The sequence below is a fragment of the Salvelinus alpinus genome, chromosome 13 (assembly GCF_045679555.1).
Source record: "Salvelinus alpinus chromosome 13, SLU_Salpinus.1, whole genome shotgun sequence".
Classification (NCBI taxonomy): Eukaryota; Metazoa; Chordata; class Actinopteri; order Salmoniformes; family Salmonidae; genus Salvelinus; species Salvelinus alpinus.
Window position 1 is genome coordinate 31,020,133 of NC_092098.1, and position 19,531 is coordinate 31,039,663.

At 41.2% G+C, this 19,531-nt stretch overlaps 1 protein-coding gene across 3 annotated transcripts in view; it reads right to left on the bottom strand.

Annotated features, from left to right (window-relative positions):
- LOC139537533 (dual specificity tyrosine-phosphorylation-regulated kinase 1A-like) overlaps positions 1–18,766 on the bottom strand; it is a 47,171-nt gene extending 28,405 nt beyond the window's left edge. For 2 of the 3 annotated variants that reach the window (XM_071338968.1, XM_071338966.1), the window contains exon 1: positions 18,134–18,766. The gene's annotated coding sequence lies outside the window, so the exon portion shown is untranslated. The remainder of the gene's footprint in view (positions 1–18,133) is intronic. The other variant, XM_071338967.1, reaches the window with a different exon arrangement.
- Positions 18,767–19,531: the final 765 nt, after the last annotated feature.

Sequence of the window (19,531 nt, forward strand, 5' to 3'; positions counted from 1 at the left end):
CTCTGGTGATGTAGAGGTTAATCCAGGCCCTGCAGCACCTAGGCTCCACTCCCATTCCCCAGGCGCTCTCATTTGTTGATTTCTGTGACAGTAAAAGCCTTGGTTTCATGCATGTTAACATTAGAAGCCTCCCTAAGTTTGTTTTACTCACTGCTTTAGCACACTCTGCAAACCCAGATGTCCTAGCGGTGTCTGAATCCTGGTTTAGGAAGGCCACCAAAAATCCTGACATTTCCATTCCTAACTATAACATTTTCCCACAAGATAGAATAGCTAAAGCGGGCAGTTTCAATCTACTTCAGATACAGCCTGCAGAGTTCTGTCATACTATCCAGGTCTGTGTCCAAACAATTTGAGCTTCTACTTCTAAAAATCCACCATTCCTGAAACAAGTCTCTCACCGTTGCCGCTTGTTATAGACCACCTTCTGCCCCCAGCTGTGCCCTGGACACCATATGTGAATTGATTGCCCCCCATCTATCTTCAGAGCTCGTACTGTTAGGTGACCTAAACTGGGACATGCTTAACACCCCAGCCGCCCTACAATCTAAGATAGATGCCCTCAATCTCACACAAATTATCAATTAACCTACCAGGTACAACCGCAAATCTGTAAACACGAGCACCCTCAGATATCATCCTGACCAACTTGCCCTCTAAATACACATCTGCTGTCTTCAACCAGGATCTCAGCGATCACTGCCTCATTGCCTGCGTCCGTAATGGGTCTGCGGTCAAACGACCACCCCTCATCACTGTCAAACGCTCCCTAAAACTTCAGCGAGCAGGCCTTCCAAATCGACCTGGCCCGGGTATCCTGGAAGGATATTGACCTCATTCCGTCAGTAGAGGATGCCTGGTTATTCTTTAAAAAGTGCTTTCCACACCATCTTAAATAAGCATGCCCCATTCAATAAAAAAAAAACAGGAACAGATATAGCCCTTGGTTCACTCCAGACCTGACTGCTCTTGCCCAGCACAAAAACATTATGTGGCGTACTGGATTAGCACCGAATAGCCGCGATATGCAACTTTTCAGGGAAGTTAGGAACCAATATACACAGGCAGTTAGGAAAGCAAAGGCTAGATTTTCAAAAGGAAATTTGCATCCTGTAGCACAAACTCCCAAATGTTCTGGGACACTGTAAAGTCCATGAAGAACAAGAGCACATCCTCTCAGGTGCCCACTGCACTGAGGCTAGGAAACTGTCACCACCAATAAATCCACAATAATTGAGAATTTCAATAAGCATTTTTCTACAGCTGGCCATGCTTTCCACCTGGCTACCCCTACCCCGGTCAACAGCTCTGCACCCCCCACAGCAACTTGCCCAAACCTCCCCCATTTCTGATTCACCCAAATCCAGATAGCTGATGTTCTGAAAGAGTTGCAAAATCTGGACCCCTACAAAATCAGCTGGGCTAGACAATCTGGACCCTCTCTAAAATTATCCACCGCAATTGCTGCAACCCCTATTACTGGCCTGTTCAACCTCTCTTTCGTATCGTCTGAGATCCCCAAAGATTGGAAAGCTGCCGCGGTCATCCCCCTCTTCAAAGGGGGAGACACTCTAGACCCATACTGACCTATATCTATCCTACCCTGCCTTTCTAAGGTCTTCTAAAGCCAAGTTAACAGATCACCGACCATTTCGAATCCCACCGTACCTTCTGCGCTATGCAATCTGGTTTCCGAGCTGGGCATGGGTGCACCTCAGCCACGCTCAAGGTCCTACACGATATCATAACAGCCATTGATAAAAGACAATGCTGTGCAGCCGTATTCATCGACCTGGCCAAGGCTTTCGACTCTGTCAATCACCACATTCTTATCCGCAGACTCAACAGCCTTGGTTTCTCAAGTGACTGCCTCGCCTGGTTCACCAACTACTTCTCAGACAGAGTTCAGTGTGTCAAATCGGAGGGCCTGTTGTCTGGACCTCTGGCAGTCTCTATGGAGGTGCCACAGGGTTCAATTCTCGGGCTGACTCTTTTCTCTGTATACATCAATGATGTCGCTCTTGCTGCTGACCTCTACGCAGACGACACCATTCTATATACTTCTGGCCCTTCTTTGGACACTGTCTTAACTAACCTCCAGACGAGCTTCAATGCCATACAACTCTCCTTCCGTGGCCTCCAACTGCATGCTCTTCAACCGATCGCTGCCCGCACGTCCAGGATCACTACTCTGGACGGTTCTGACTTAGAATATGTGGACAATTACAAATACCTAGGTGTCTAGTTAGACTGTAAACTCTCCTTCCAGACTCACATTAATAAGCATCTCCAATACAAAATTACATCTAGAATCGGCTTCCTATTTTGCAACAAAGCGTACTTTACTCATGCTGCCAAACATACCCTCGTAAAACTGACTATCCTACCGATCTTTGACTTTGGCGATGTCATTTATAAAATAGCCTCCAACGCTCTACTCAGCAAATTGGATGCAGTCTATCACAGTGCCATCCGTTTTGTCACCAAAGTCCCATATACTACCCACCACTGCGACCTGTATGCTCTCGTTGGCTGGCCCTCGCTTCATATTCGTCCGCAAACCCACTGGCTCCAGGTCATTTATAAGTCTTTGCTAGGTAAAGCCCCTCCTTATCTCAGCGCACTGGTCACCATAGCAGCACCCACCCGTAGCACACGCTACAGCAGGTATATTTCACTGGTCACCCCCGAAGCCCATTCCTCCTTTGGCTGCCTATCCTTCCAGTTCTCTGCTGCCAATGACTGGAATGAATTGCAAAAATCACCGAAGCTGGAGACTCAGAGCAGCATCAGCTGTCAGAGCAGCTCAAAGATCACTGCACCTGTACATAGCCCATCTGTAAATAGCCCATCCAACTACCTTATCCCCATTTTTTTTGTCTCGTTTGCACCCCAGTATCTCTACTTGCCCATTCATCTTCTGCACATCTATCACTCCAGTGTTTAATTTGCTAAATTGTAATTACTTAGCCACTACGGCCTATTTATTGCCTTACCTCCCTAATCTTACCTCATTTGCACACACTGTATAGATTTTTTCCTATTGTGTTATTGACTGTACGTTTGTTTATTCCATGTGTAACTCTGTGTTTGTGTCGTACTGCTTTATCTTGGCCAGGTCGCAGTTGTAAATGAGAACTTGTTCTCAACTGGCCTACCTGGTTAAATAAAAAATATATAGATGTCACCTTGATACATAGTCTACTACTCAATGGTGAGTGCATGAACAGCAACACCGTGCACTTCTCCCGCGCTTGATAAGCACTACTGTTCGGTAATGTGGTGGGAAGTAGCTTCCTAGTAGCCAATATCAGGGTGACAGTCACAGGAAGCTCACGCATACAACACAGGAAGCAACCGTACACCCATCAGTTATTTTAATAAAAAATAAATTGTCAGTTTTATAACTGAAAATGTACAATTATGTGTGTAAAACAGTGAAATACGACTCGGACTCATCCTCTGGCTTCAAAACGGAAGTCTAAACTCTCGGGGTACAGTAGCTCAATGTACGGTTGGTGTGTGGTATTGATTTTATAAAAAAACACTGCTCAAGCAAAACCGTCTAACCTATAGCATAGCGCTTTTGACACACCCACTGCTTTCCTTTCGACGCCCATACCCCGGACGCCATACTGGGCTACAGGCTGGTGCCTGTTCATCACTTGACAACTTATTTACGTATTTCTGCCTTTAATAATCACACACATGTATCTATAAAAATAACTAGTGATGCACCGATATGACATTGATGACCGATATCCGATATTTTCCTTGCCCCCAAAAAAACGATATCCGATATTAAGAATTTTGCCAGCCTTTTAACTATTTAACTGTACAAGAATGCTTAACACATGGACGCAGCGGTCTAAGGCACTGAATCTCAGTGCAAGAGGCGTCACTACAGTCCCTGGTTCGAATCAAAGCTGTATCACATACGGCCATGATTGGGAGTCCCATAGGGCGGCGCACAATTTACACAGCGTCGTCTGGGTTTGGCCATCATTGTAAATAAGAACTTGTTCTTTACTGACTTGCCTAGTTAAATAAAGGTTACACACACACACACCAAAAAGTTATTTTGTTGGCATTTACATATGTCCCTATTACCAGTAAAACATAATCAAAACCTATTTCTTTCACTTACTTGCTGTGCTGTTCTTTTGTTCAGTCGTTTCATTCTCAACCAGGATTTATATAGAACGCCGTTTGGGTATTTGCATGTCAAAAAAGAAAAATGACCAGGAGATAACACTGACCAATCAGGACCTGAATATGACTGCACGTCACATAACGAGTTCATACATTTTTGACTAGTTATTGATTACACCGTCACAACGATTCATAGATGCTGGTAAAGTTGTCTCGCGCACTTAGTGCTGGTCATGAAAAAATAAAAGCTAGCTAGCTCATGGATGCTAACAATGTTCTTCCCCCAAATCATAGCAAAACGACAATCTGTTTCAGTAGCTATAGTTAGCTAACTATATAGCTAGGTGTCATCTAAAATAACCCTAAATTATAAGACAGTTTTTATTTGATTAATGGTGGTCGGACTCATCTATGTGAAGCTAGCCACGATAAGGATTAGCCACAATAGTGGACTTTGCAGTTAGCCTTCAAAATAAATTATGGCATAATTCTACTATTTGTATTCATTTGCATCAGTCAACGACATAGTTTTATTTTGAAGGCAAACCACAAATTACACTATTATGGCTATCTTCACAACAGATAACTAAATCTGGTCGAGCCTCACTAGCCAGATGAAGCTAGCTGGCTGCTTATAATGTTAGCTTTGGGCAACAGGGTTAAGTAGCTGGCTAGCTATTGATTGTCATGAACTGCAGTTCAATTTTAATAGGCGAACAACAAGTGGCAACCTAGCTAATACTTACAAGGATTCCTAAATCATTGCTAAGAATAGTGAAAATGACTGCAGTTTCTACTGGTCATTGTTTTCAGGCTGGTTGTATTGGTGCTAGCTAGGTACCAAGCGAAAGCTAGCTAGCTACCCCAGAAGTTACGGTCAAACAAATAATGCTTTATTACCAACACGGTATTGTAAACACATCGCTCGTGGCCGGGGTTTGCAGACTTTTTTGTACAGCTTTGACAGTGCTACTATCTTTTTTGACACGCAAAGACCCAAACGGCGTTCCATAGTAAGTATGTGTCAAAGCTAATAGCAGCTTCAACACATATTGCTGTGTAACTCCGGTTGGGCAACATCTGAAAAATAGCACCTACTTGGACTTGGTAATATGTAGACCAGTTGGCGAAAGCCCACATCACCGTCACGAAAATGTTCATCCCAATGGTTGAACTCAACTATCACTATAGCTTTGACCAATTCCCAGAAGTTTGTAAGACCCTGGTTAATGAAGAATTAGACAAAGCCCCCAGTCTGCAATAGCTTAGTTCTTTATTCAGAGAGCTCTGAAGTCAAAAATGCAAAAAGTCATTTTATAACTCCCACCTACTTACACACGGTTTTATCACTTTTCTACCAGCCTTGGCAATTTTTCGCCACTCCTCTTCTCCTTAGATTAGAGGCCTTGGAAGGGCCCTCTTTCCTGTTGTCAGTTTTCAGAGTTACAACAAGGTCATCTGTAGTTCAGTCCTTTGTTGTCTCAACTCTCACATTGCTACATAGTAACACAATGGTCTAGTCACACACATATTATGGAATTATGACTAACACACTTCATACAATTATATGATTTCAGGGTGGAATTCTTTAGTCATTACTTTAAACATATAAATTCCTTTATCAATCCCCCTTTGACTAAAAATTACAGTGATACTTCAATCTTTATCAGAAAATCAATACATGTATTTACTTCATATACTCCTCAAAGACTGTTCTAGGCCTATATCCAATTATAACTCTTCTTTTTAGGATTTTCATTATAATCTTCATTAAATAAACAGTCTGTCTAAACATTGATGATAGTCTCATCCAGCATGGGCTCCTCGTGAAGTGATCAGAGTCATCTACTAGATTTGGAGGCATGTATTTGTCATCCCACTGGTCGGAGCTCGGAATCGGTCCGTATCTCACCAACCTCGACCTCTCCAGAGCCCTGGTAATTAAACCTCTCACACACGGAATCAAACAGCAACCACACAACATCACACTCACAGGTGAATGCAGCCCACAACACGGTGATTATAAAAATGTTCAATTTTCCAAACATACTATCGAACCACCCAGTCAGTGAGGTATCCACCCCAGAGTTCTCCGCTAACTTGTTAGCCAATGTGGTTAAACCGGCCAGGGCCTTGGTCACTGATCCATCTGGAGATGTGTTATTAAGAATAAACGTCAACGGGGCTGTTTCCAGTCTTTTCTCCTCAGGGATTGGATCCACACCCAGTCTCCTGGTTGGATTGCGTGAATCACCTTCTTCTGTAATTCACCTGTTGGACACAAAATCTTGGACATACGGGTATGGTTAATAAACACCTCATGTGTTCTGCTAGGGTATGTTCTATTTCTACTTGTTCTGGTCTCCCTAACTCTGGCATTCTATATGGTCTACCTGATTAGCTAAAATGTAATCCATTGTTTAAAGAAATAGATCCTAGTAAACCAAATCTAGGGATAATATCTGGACCTAATATTTTAGCTACCCTAATCGTGTCCGCCAAGTAAGTTGGGAACGCTTATACCCATTTAATATACTTATCTATTATTGTTAAACACTACTTATTTCCCTCACTTCAGGATAGTTCAATGAAGTCCATTTCCAATTGTTGGAATGGATATTCTACCAATAAATTAAAAAAAATTTAAGCAGTTATCCCATATGCCACTAAGTCTTTCCTAACCTGCTCTACCATCCTCCCATCCTCATGGCTCTGCCCATGTGTCAATATTGCCACATATCTAAACAGTGACTTTGGTAAGATTAGTAAATTATCCTTATGTCAGACATTATCTTGTAGGATTTCCCCTTTCTTTTTCCACATGTCCAATTCTTTCTGGGGCGTTCGTTCTTGGCTATCCTGTAACAATTCTGTCAATTGTCCTATCTTCTTTAAGATTTATCTGTGCTGCTTTGTATGGTTTAAATGCATATGTGCTGTCTGTGTAAATATTAACCTTTCTCTCCTCTCTTATTTCGCAGGCTCTAGTCAATGCTACTATTTCGGCCTGCTGTGCAGAATAAATTCTGGGCAATGGTCAGTGTCTAACACCTTAGTTCCTGAAACCACCTAAGCTTTCATTCCCCTTTTAGTTGTGGTAACAACTACGTTCAACAAAATCATAATCTCTCGTCCTAGCGAATTTACTAAACATAAACTTAAAATAAAAACTAAAATACCTGCCTGCCCTCCTAACTATTCATATTTTTCAAACTACACGGAGCAGACAATCTTTCCACTAATTAATATCCTAAAGCTAAGCGAACCAAATTCTCATGGCGGATATCTCTTTCGCTTGTTTGGGCTCTGAGCGCTGTACTCAGATTATTGCATGGTGTGCTTTTGCGGCAAAGCTTTTTTTGAAATCTGACACAGCGGTTGCATTAAGGAGAAGTTTAATGTTTTGCTTCCAAAACATCCTGTGATTCTGCAGAGAGCCACATCAATTTACAGAAATAATCATTATAAATGTTGATAAATACATGTGCATAACACATGCATTTTCATCAACATTTATAATGAGTATTTCTGTAAATTGATGTGGCTCTGCAGAATCACCGGATGTTTTGGAAGCAAAACATTACTGAACTTAACGCGCCAATGTAAACTGAGATTTTTGGATATAAATATGAACTTTATCGAACAAAACATACAGGTATTGTGTAACATGAAGTCCTATGAGTGTCATCTGATGAAGATCATCAAAGGTTAGTGATTCATTTGATCTCTATTCATGCTTTTTGTGACTCCTCTTTGGCTGGAAAAACTGCTGTTTTTCTGTGGCTATGTACTGACCTAACATAATCGTTTGGTGTGCTTTCGTCGTAAAGCCTTCTTGAAATCTGACACGTTGGCTGGATTCACAACAAGTGTAGCTTTAATTTGGTGTATTGCATGTGTGATTTCATGAAAGTTTAATTTTTATAGTAATTTATTTGAATTTGGCGATCTGCATTGTCACTGGATGTTGGCCAAGTGGGACGCTAGCGTCCCACATATCCCAGAGAGGATAAAGCTTGGTCGCAAATGGGTCTTCCAAATGGACAATGACCCCAAGCATACTTCCAAAGTTGTGGCAAAATGGCTTAAGGACAACAAAGTCGAGGTACTGGAATGGCTATCACAAAGCCCTGACCTCAATCCCATAGAGCATTTGTGGGCAGAACTGAAAAAGCGTGTGCGAGCAAGGAGGCCTACAAACCTGACTCAGTTACACCAGCTCTGTCAGGAAGAATGGGCCAAAATTCACCCAACTTCTTGTGGAGGGCTACCCAAAACATTTGACCCAAGTTAAACAATTTAAAGGCAATGCTACCCAATCCTAATTGAGTGTATGTAAACTTCTGACCCACTGGGAATGTGATGAAAGAAATAAAAGCTGAAATAATTCATTCCCTCTACTATTATTCTGACATTTCACAGTCTTAAAATGAAGTGGTGATCCTAACTGACCTAAGACAGGGAATTTGTACTAGGATTAAATGTCAGGAATTGTGAAAAACTGAGTTTAAATTTATTTGGCTAAGGTGTATGTAAACTTCTGACTTCAACTGTAGGTATGCACATCAGCTTTGACATCGGTTTTTCAAACGGCTTTAAACTAGACATTGGGCCGACACCATTGTTGGCATTTTTAGCTAATGTCGGCCAATTCCGATACCATACATCCCTAAAACTAACAAGCATTCTATTTTTGCGTTATTATTTTGTCCACTATAATAGACGTAGATCAAGTGCACAAGGCTACATGTGTGCAAAAATAACATTCACTGAGTAAAAATTTGATATTCAATCAATCACACACACGATACTGTCAAGTTCAACACAACAAAATCAACATCTTTGGGCTACACTGCACATTATTACATTGTACACTTTCTGCCTGTGGACATCTGTTCTACAATGTGCCAGAAGAGCATGATACCCTTTGTTGGCATAATTGATCTCTTTCAGGCAGAGAGTACACCAAGCATACCCCTTTTTATCCATTGTATTGAAAAAGTGGGAAAGGGAAAAGTGTGTGGTTTTCCTTTCACCTCCATAGTGGCATCCAGCTCAAACCAGGCCCAGCTCCACTTGATCCCTGAATCCACTTGTTTAACAAGCAACACCTAATTTTCACCTAATTCTCTCATTCTGAAAATTAACCACATACTGTAGAGGGAAAACAGTTCACAGATAGTAGTTAGTTCGTTCACATTTCACACTGATTGCCAGGATCCAATAATCAACTAAAACTTTCTAACTTGAGGAACGGCAAGGAGTCGTATACCAGTTAATACTACAGTGAATTGGTTAGGTTACTAATGTTAGCTCATCTGACGTAACATTAGCTAGCGAACGTTAGAAGTCTGACTTCATTAGCCAGCAAATTTTCACACCATATACTCAATTATTTGATCAGTTAAATTGGCTAATGTTGCTCAACATTTCTCTGGCTAGCTAACAGAGAACTGAATTCAGCTAGCAAGATACTTAACAATGCTAACAATACTTGTTCCACCACACTTTCTCCCTCAACTCAAACTTTCCAAAAATGCCAGTTGTTTTTCGGTTACAGCTCATGAAGTACGCATCAGGCTTCTCACCGACCTCTTCGTTATCGTTCAGGGGACGCGCTGATGTAACTGGCAAACCGCCTTTCCACTCTCTGCTGTCTTTCCAGAGCGCTCGCTAATGCTGTAACTAGCAAATTGGTTGTCTCTCTCTTCAGTCGCGTGCTGCATTCTGTACTTATGTGAACGATTAGCTGAGCATTGGATACAGCCAGTATTTCTCCAAACGCGCATCACTCGTTCGCATACAGCCGGTAGTGATCCAAAACTATGAAATTACAAATATGGAATCATGTAGTAACCAAAAACGTGTTAAACAAATAAAATTGTATTTTATATTTCAGATTGTTCAAAGTAGCCACACTTTGCACACTCTTGGCATTCTCTCATCCAGCTGATTGCTGAACAGAAATAAATGTGTCCTAAATGTAATCTCTGGAAAATACAAGTTATTTTGGCAAGAAAACTGTAGGCCTATATTTACCCAACCTACACTATATATAAAACACACACAAAAACACATGGTTTTATTAGTGCCTGTGGGAGTTTTTATTTTTACAACAGTAAACAAGCAACAAGACCATATGTTGAGTCTCATTTAGCTAATGATTAGCGCATTGGGGTAAACAATGAAGAGGAGCAACCCCATGCTTCAGCCATGTAGCCACAATGCTGCATCGGGCAGGCGATAATGCTTATTGCTAAAATATCAAACCTGCCTGATATGGACCATAGATATTTTTATTTTCATTAATATTTTATTGGGCTCATTTCTGGAGAGGAATATTACATTTTAAAAAACTGTTTAATATAGACTGTCATCATTGAGGGGGAATGGTTTTATTTTACAAACAATCAGTGTACATCAGATTTTATGGTTGGCTATAATATTTAAAAAATGTAAATTATTACTATTATTATTTTTTTAAGGTACTTGCCCAGACTGCAAATGAAACATGAAATCACCCACGATTGAAAATCTGCATGCAATAACTTGGCCCTGGCCAGTAATTCTCATTCGGGGCAAGTAGTTTTTACTTGGTACTGGTCCGCTGTGCTACTGACAAATTAACATGAACGCCAAGCCCTGACTACGCTACATCAGTTGGGCTACAGGGAGTGGTGTAATGGACTGTAGTTGATCTGTGATCCTTAAGGATCACCCACCACGGTTCGGCACGCATGTGAACCGCGGATCAATTGCCAAGTTTAACCATCATAGTGTGAAATACAGTTTTACTGCCGCTGTTATTTTTTAAAGTAATAATTCCCTAAATCTTGACGCAGAAGGGCGGTGAAAAGAGACAGATGCAAGCTGTGTTTTACTCTGAAGCCTGATTTGATTTTTTAAAAGCAGTTGTGTGTACTGTTCACGTGAACGGGGCATGTTGAATCCCAGCGAATTAATCCTGGATGCTCGCGTTGCCAAAAGCAAAGAAAAAAGAGCGGTGACAGTCATGGCTAGCGCAGGAGCTGAAGAACTGGAAAAGCCTCCCGCTTCATTTAAGTCTCATGTATGGGAGCATTTTTGGCTTCCCTATCAAATATGATGACAGAAGAAGGGTGGTGGACAACACCATTAGGGTGCGTAGGCATTGTGCCACAAGTAAGCCGTATGATCATGGAAATACATTGAGCATGGCCACACATTTAAAGCGTCATCACCCTGGTGTGTCAGTGACGGGAGCCAACTCAGCCAAGAGACAACTTCTCACCGCGGCATTTAAGCAGCCCTTTGCTGCAGAATCAGACCGGGCTATAGCCATCACCAAATCTATTGGGATGTTTATCGCTGCAGACATGAGGCCATACTCTGGTGGAAAACAAAGGGTTCAAAAATATGGTGAAAGTGCTTGAGCCACGCTACGAAATCCCCTTGAGCACCCACTTCAGTATGAAGATCGTGCCAGATCTTTATGAACAGGAAAATATAAAAACTGTCGACGAATTATCCAAGGCATCCTCTGTTGCCCTCACCACAGACGGGTGGACCTCCAGGGTAACGGAAAGCTACGTGACTGACTGCTCACTAGACCACAGAGGAGTGGGAGATGCTACAGTCCGATGCTACAGACACGCCCCCTATATGACAGTCACACAAGCACAAATCTGGCGCAGGTACTGCTAGGAGCAGTAGCAGAGTGCAAGCTAGGGAGGCCCAATGGCATTATCTGTGGTGATTGGGATATTGCTAAGAACCAAGTAAATGCAGTGATAGAAGTTGGACTGGGGCCACAGATATCACATGTGCAAAGCAAGCTCAATTTAGCATCCCAAAGGGGAATCTCAGTGAACCAGATGGACAGCCTCCTTGGGAGGATCAGGAAGGTGGTTTCCTTTTTCCACCGAAGCACAACAGCCGCTCATGTGCTTAAGACCAAGCAAGAAATGCTACAGCTACCGACCCACAAGCTCATACACGATGTCACAACAAGATGGAACTCCACTTATGACATGTTGGAGCGCTATCCTGAGCAGCAGGCAGCTGTATACTCTGCACTGACAGACAAGACTCAGGAAAAAAATTAAGACATCATCACCTTGTCTGATGACGTGAAAGTGGCAGAGGACGTCCTCCAGGTGCTCAAACCCCTCAAAACTGTTACAACCCTATTGAGAACTGAAACTTCACCGTAAACCTGTGTCCATGATCCTACCTCTGAAAACAAGGATTCTACAATCCATGGCTCCAAGTGAGGAAGACAGCACCATCACTAGAGATGTCAAGGCTGCCATTAGAGAGGATCTGAACCCCAGATGTTTTTTTTTATTTTTTTATATAAATATAAATCGGCATCGGCTTTTTTTGTCCTCCAATAATCGGTATTGAAAAATCATAATCGGTCGACCTCTACCCCAGATACCTCCCTAATATACAGGACTACCTTCATAGATCTACTGCACTGGATCCAAGGTTCAAGTCCCTGTCTGTTCAAGTCCCTGCGCTACGCCAGAGGACATAGTGATCTCACCACTGAGATTGTGGCCACTGAGGACGTAAAAAATAAATAAAAAAATGAGTGAATTACTTAAATAATATATATATATATACACACTGCAGTCTAATCTTAGTCTACGCTATTGCTATTAGAATCATCCTTTTTTTATTTGGAATAATAATGGCTTTTATTAAAAGTTATTTCCACAATTACAGTTCTATGAAATATGAAAATAAATCATTTGTTAGATCAAGTAATTTTTTCTGCAGGGTCAAGCCACAGAGCCGACAGGAGCAGTCACAGAAGCATCTCCTCCACAATATAATTTGGCCATGAAGGAGCTTTTCGGGGAGACCTTTGCGAGCAAGTACACAGGCAAGACGTTTGCCAACACCATCAAAGAGGAGGTGGCATCCTACAAGGCAGCATTCCAGTGGATGGTGATCCACTGGCATGGTGGAAAAGCAATGAGTGTAAATACCCTCACATTACCATGATGGCAAGACACTACCTGGCACTTCCGTTCCTAGCGAGAGTGTTCTCCACGGCAGGGGACATAGTGACTGCAAAGAGGTCTACCCTCTCCCCAGACAATGTTGACATCCTCATCTTTTTGAAAAATAATTTGAAGTTATAAGCTCAGGTCTGCTTTGCTTTCTTTCTTTTACTTTTTTTATATGTGGAAACAGGCTAATTTTTCATTCACTATTGTTCAAAGGAAGAAGGTATCATGCCTCATATTGCACTTTAATTTAACAATTGAGTATTGAATATTTTATTTAAACATTGAAAAGTTCCTTGCTTTAAATATCCGTGATCAGAACCGTGAGTTTTGTGATCCGTTGCACCACTAGCTACAGGTGATAATGCTTATTGCTAATCGCATACCTGATAAGATGGACCATGCATAAGCTATTTGCATTGTCCAATATGTTTAAATAATTTCCCCAATATGTTATTGGACACATTTCTGGAGGTGGAAATTATATTTTACATGGTGTCAGTATAAATTTTCATTTTCATTCATTTGAGTAAAATGTAAGAACTGAGCTTCAGTCCTTCTACACAAATTATCTGGGGAGATCCCAGAACCCAAAAAACAGGCCTTTATCAAATAATGTTGGAAGTTTGATTGACTGGCTGACCCGCCACCCCAAAAATGGTCCACAACAATGCTTAAACCACACCAGGAGAACCTTGAGGTCTGGGAAAAATATCAAGACTTTGCTCTCAGTTACACACACAGTATCTACGCATGTGCATAGGTTCGCTTCACGCCGTTTACAGCGTGGTAGCTTGGGCACCAAAACAGAGGAGAAGTTGAGCCTTGCGCTTCAACGCTCTTAGTTGTTGCGGAAATTGACCCAATATTCTGTTTACTTTCTGCATCTACATCATATCACTGAGTCTACCTTGAATTCAAGTACCAACCTAGCAAAAGACTTGTGATAGGTGAGTTTGCATAACAAATGCCCATCAGATTGATACAAGTCATCATGATAATTTTGCCACGTAGGCCTACTTTGTAGTCAACATTTAATAGGGAAGTTTTTTGTGTGAAAGCCTTTATACATGACTGTTTCCTCATGCTAACTGGCTACACAAAACAATGGCATATTCCCTTGCCATAGGCTACTTCTTCAGAATGTTTGCAGAAAATATGAATCACTGATGTATTATTAGAAAAGTAGTGAAGTGATTTCAATGACAGTCCACCACAACATACCAGAATCTCCTGAATAGCAAGCGGCAGTCTGTATAATTTCATTGTGTATTAAAAACACAGTTTGAGATCAGAGGGTATTTCTCCATTGGTTATTGAGCTTCCTGACAAAATGTTGAACTGGGTAGAAACAGGAGGTAAGGAGGGCAGGACTTGACATGGGGTCAATTGCAGGGCTAAGAGAGGACTTGAGAAAAGTATACAATTCTACTTAAAAATAGACATTCAATCAAAGAGAGTCATGGAACCTCAACCGATCATGATATGGAGCAAATAAAGGTTAAGCCTAGATACATTTTAAAACCATTCCAACATTGTTGCAGCAACATCCGTTTACGTGCACACATGTAACCTGGGTAGAAGAAGCACTCAAACAGACTTGATCTAGCTAATGTTGTAGCCGATATAGACTTTTAAAAATGTTTATTTTGCTTTACAAGCGCTTTGAGATTCTGTCTAATGAAGAGCTATAAAGGTTTAATAAATTATATGTGTAAGTGCACAAGCCATTCTCATTAATGTTCATAAATGGTTGGTTGTTTAGCAACAAACGCAAGTGCAACTATGGGGCAAAACAGTTTGCTTACATTGTTGACAAGCTATATTTAGTCTACAATGTTTTTTTTTTTTTTAAAGTTCATAATCACACAATGAGCACTTGTCTCAAATACATACTTACAGTTATTGGTTAGCTAGCTAGCAAATTTTAACATTGATATGAAATCCATCAAAACACTTCAAAAACAAGACATGGTATCATGAACAAGATGAAACAAGCTGAAACGAGCCACTTACGATTCCCTACATGACAGTTTGTCATTCTTGCTCAGTAATCTGGCCATCCAGAATAGCAACATGCTGACTTCTGCCCATGTAAGCGCACAAATAGTTTGATGTAAGCTAATCCATTTATTACACTCATGTTATTGAAAATAGCTGTTTTTACTTTCACGGATATCACCCATACACAGTCAAATATGAACCAGCATAGAAATTACTGGTAGTAATCTTGGGACACAGGTGACACTTTTTGTGGCAGGGAGAATGTAAATGTTTACTGTAAAGTACACTCAGCATAGAATGGTTCTATAAGTAGCCTAGATAGTTAGAGAATGTGTCCCTGAGATCATTCTGTTTCCAAGAAACTAACCATGCCATGAATGAACCAGAAGCCCCTTTAAATAAAATTTGCCTATAGCGTCACAAAATAACTGATTGACCCACCAGTTAAACTTCAAACAACCTGAGATCATCCATACCATTCGCACTAGAGGTCACCGATTAAATCGGAATGGCCGATTAATTAGGGCCGATTTCAAGTTTTCATAACAATCAGAAATCGGTAATTTTGGACGCCGTTTTTTTTTTTTTTTTGAACACCTTTATTTAACTAGGCAAGTCATTTATGGACACATTCTTATTTTCAATGACGGCCTAGGAACGGTGGGTTAACTGCCTTGTTCATGGGCAGAAAGACATTTTTACCTTGTCAGCTCAGGGATTCAATCTTGCAACCTTACGGTTAACTAGTCCAATGCTCTAACCACCTGCCTCACAAGGAGCCCGCCTGTTATGCGAATGCAGTAAGAAGCCAAGGTAAGTTGCTAGCTAGCATTAAACTTATAAAAATCAAATCAATCATAATCACTACACATAGTTGATGATATTACTAGTTTATCTAGCGTGTCCTGTGTTGCATATAATCGATGCAGTGCGCATTCGCGAAAAAGGACTGTCGTTGATCCAACGTGTACCTAATCATAAACATCAATGCCTTTCTTAAAATCAATACACAGAAGTATATATTTTTAAACCTCCATATTTAGCTAAAAGAAATCCAGGTTAGCAGGCAACATTAACCAGGTGAAATTGTGTCACTTCTCTTGCGTTCATTGCACGCAGAGTCAGGGTATATGCAACAGTTTGGGCCGCCTGGCTCGTTGCGAACTAATTTGCCAGAATTTTACGTAATTATGACATAACATTGAAGGTAACAGGAATATTTAGACTTATGGATACGTAACGGCTCCGTATTTCATTTAAAGAATAAACGTTTTGTTTTCGAGATGATAGTTTCCGGATTCGACCATATTACTGACCTAAGGCTTGTATTTCTGTGTGTTATTATGTTATAATTGTTTTCCCTACTGAACTTGCTGCTTCTGTCAGTGTATATTTTTGACATCAATTGTGTAATGTTCATTTCGTCCACTATTCGTGTCAGCTTCGAAATTCCTCATTCAATTTCAATTAGTAAATAGCCAACTTCGAAATTCCTCATTCAATTTCAATTAGTAAATAGCCAAGTCAGTGTCTACCATCAGTCCAATTGAACAATGGCCATGATTACACTTGGTCAACATTTAATTTTTTATTTACCTTTATTTAACTAGGCAAGTAATATAAGAACAAATTCTTATTTTTAATGACGGCCTAGTGGGTTAACAACCTTGTTCAGGGGCAGAACGACAGATTTGTACCTTGTCAGCTCGGGGATTCGAACTTGCAACCTTTCGGTTACTAGCCCAACTAGCTAGGCTACCCTGCCGACCCAGGGCTAACATGTTAGCTAACTATCAAACTTTGCTAGCCAACTCCATCACAGGACACACTTAGTCGCATTCAATTGTGTTTATGAACGTACCCAGTAATGACCTTGTGCCTGTTAATACATTTTTTTTTTTTTTAAACAAAGTGAACCTATGCGGTTCCCATCTATACTAGCTAGAAGGCTTTCAAGCCGTTGGGAGGCCATGGACGCAAACTTGAGCTATCGAGGGACCGGATGAACATTCGCTATCTTGCTGGTTAGCATTAACTGACGTTACAGGCCAAGTTAAATACGTTAGCTAGTTGATAACGCAGTATCAAGACAGAATGCGTTGAAGTGGCTAAACTCCACATCCCTATGACTAGCTGGCCATCAATCCATGCCCGCATCTCTGTGGCAACTGACAACATGTCAAGTTAACCAGCTGGCTAGTATTTTTGCACAAACCAAGCTAGCTGGAGGGCAACGTATGATTGAGATAGTCTCTATTGAACCCATGTGCTTGAGGTGTATTTGTAGCTAGTTTACGTTACCTTGTCAATTGTGTTACTTAACTACAAGACCGGTTAATGTTAGCTAGCTTAGCTACGTTGAATTACGTGCTAACAAGCAGTAACGTAAGGTAGCTAGTAACGTTAGCAGGCTTGCTAACGTTAGCTAGAAGTGTGGCACACACGTAGATAGCTAACTTAACATGACCTAACTTTAGCTTGTTAAAAAAAATTAAACATAGGCTAGCAATACTTCCTTCCACGGAATGACATTTGTAGTTGCTACGCTATGTTTTCACATTTAGCTAACTATCCAAGTTAGCCAGCTGAATTGAAGTAGTTAACACGTTAGCTAGTTAACCTAACGTTACTGGAATGGATTAAGGCTAGGTTTCTAACGTTATCTAACTTGTTAACTGTGGCAATGGAAAGTGACATAGCTAGCCAACTACACCAGCATTGCCTAAACAGTTAGCGAGCTAGCAATGTGATTAACGATACATAAGCCTAATGTTAATTGTTACATTTATATGGGGGTGCACGTTTTCCAACCAAGAGTGAACATTCTATAACGTTGGTTAGACCGTTTAACAGCTAACGTTAGCTAGCTATCTACCTTATTTGGCGCTAAAGTCAGCTATAACGTTAGCTGGCTAGCTTGCGGTGTCTGTTTACAATGACAGCAATGTGACTGGCTAGTCAAAGTTACAGCGCAAACTTACCTTTGTCGCTGCCTGTCAGTCTTCCTATTCCAGAAAAATATCCTCATTTACAATCAATCCCCAATGCCTTAATAAGGCGATTTACGGCGATACAGTCTCTTCTCCATGGAGCCCCCCAGATTTCCCAACGTACAACCCTCACTCCTCTGAATAGATGTCAATTCTTTTTCCAAATCAACAGCGCCTCTCAGTCAACTCGCCAACGCAGTCAACGGCAGAAACGTATTCGATCTGACCATAGGGAAACCAACATTTCGATGCAGCTAGGCATGTATACTGTTAGCTGATCGACACATTAATTGTAACGAGAGCAGCATTGCTTCCAAATCATGATTAAAAATGACGACTACAAACCTGAAGACCCTGTTCTCTTTAAGGCTTTTTTGTGTAAATTTCACAAAATGGCGCGTGTTCCCAAACCTTTGCATCGAACCGGCCGGGCAGACTATAAACTACAGCCCACCAACGTACTCACTTAACGCTGTTGTAGCACAGCCGCTACGTTATAACCAACAGTTTTGATTATTTGAATCAATTTCTGTCATTGCTATGATTAGTGAATTTACTATTCTGGCGGGAAGGTAAAACATTTAGGGGAAAAAGGAAAGTGGCTAACAAAATGGAGGCTGAACACGAACGTTACCATGACGACTATTATTCAAACGAATAAATTCCAGTCTCAGACCAATGGCCAGAAAATACTGCCAATCAACTGTTAGTTTGAAAGGGCCGGGTCATAGGAACTCCTTGCCGCGAAAAAGTGTTCGGTTGGTTCGCCACTGTATATATCAGGGTATGGCTAGAAGGGATCCAGATATGCGGACGAAATTGAGAAAAAGTTGGTGAAGCAACAGACAAAAATATGAGGGCTATTTCGAGATCACAAACTCGCATCTTTCACAGCAAACAGCGAGGGAGTCCGGGGGATGACTAGAGGAGCAATGGTGGAAGTATTGTGTGATTCTCTTGGCCCAGCACAGTTGGTGAGAATGAGTGGACGATGGTGAAGAAGAGTGGAGTAAAAATGGCTAAAGTTAGAAATTTGTCAGAGTGACCAGGACAGGAGCGGTATGATGTTGATTTCGTGTGTGTCAAAAGGAGAAAGCTCTGTGGTTCAACATGTCGACTAATGATGTGGAAAGCTATGCTTTTCAGAGTAGGGCACCGATTAAAGGTGTCATCTCTGGTGTCTTGTTGGACATAGAGGCTGTGTGGTTTAGGGATAACATTCCAGGAGTGGTAGACGCACTTCCCTTGAATTGAATGAAAGACGCAAAGAAGGAGCAAAGCCTATCGGTTTTACTGTCATTTGATGAAGTGGTTCTCCCAACTTATGTAAAAACCTGGGTATGTGAGATATGCGGTGAGACCGTATGTACAGAAGCCGCTGCAGTGTTA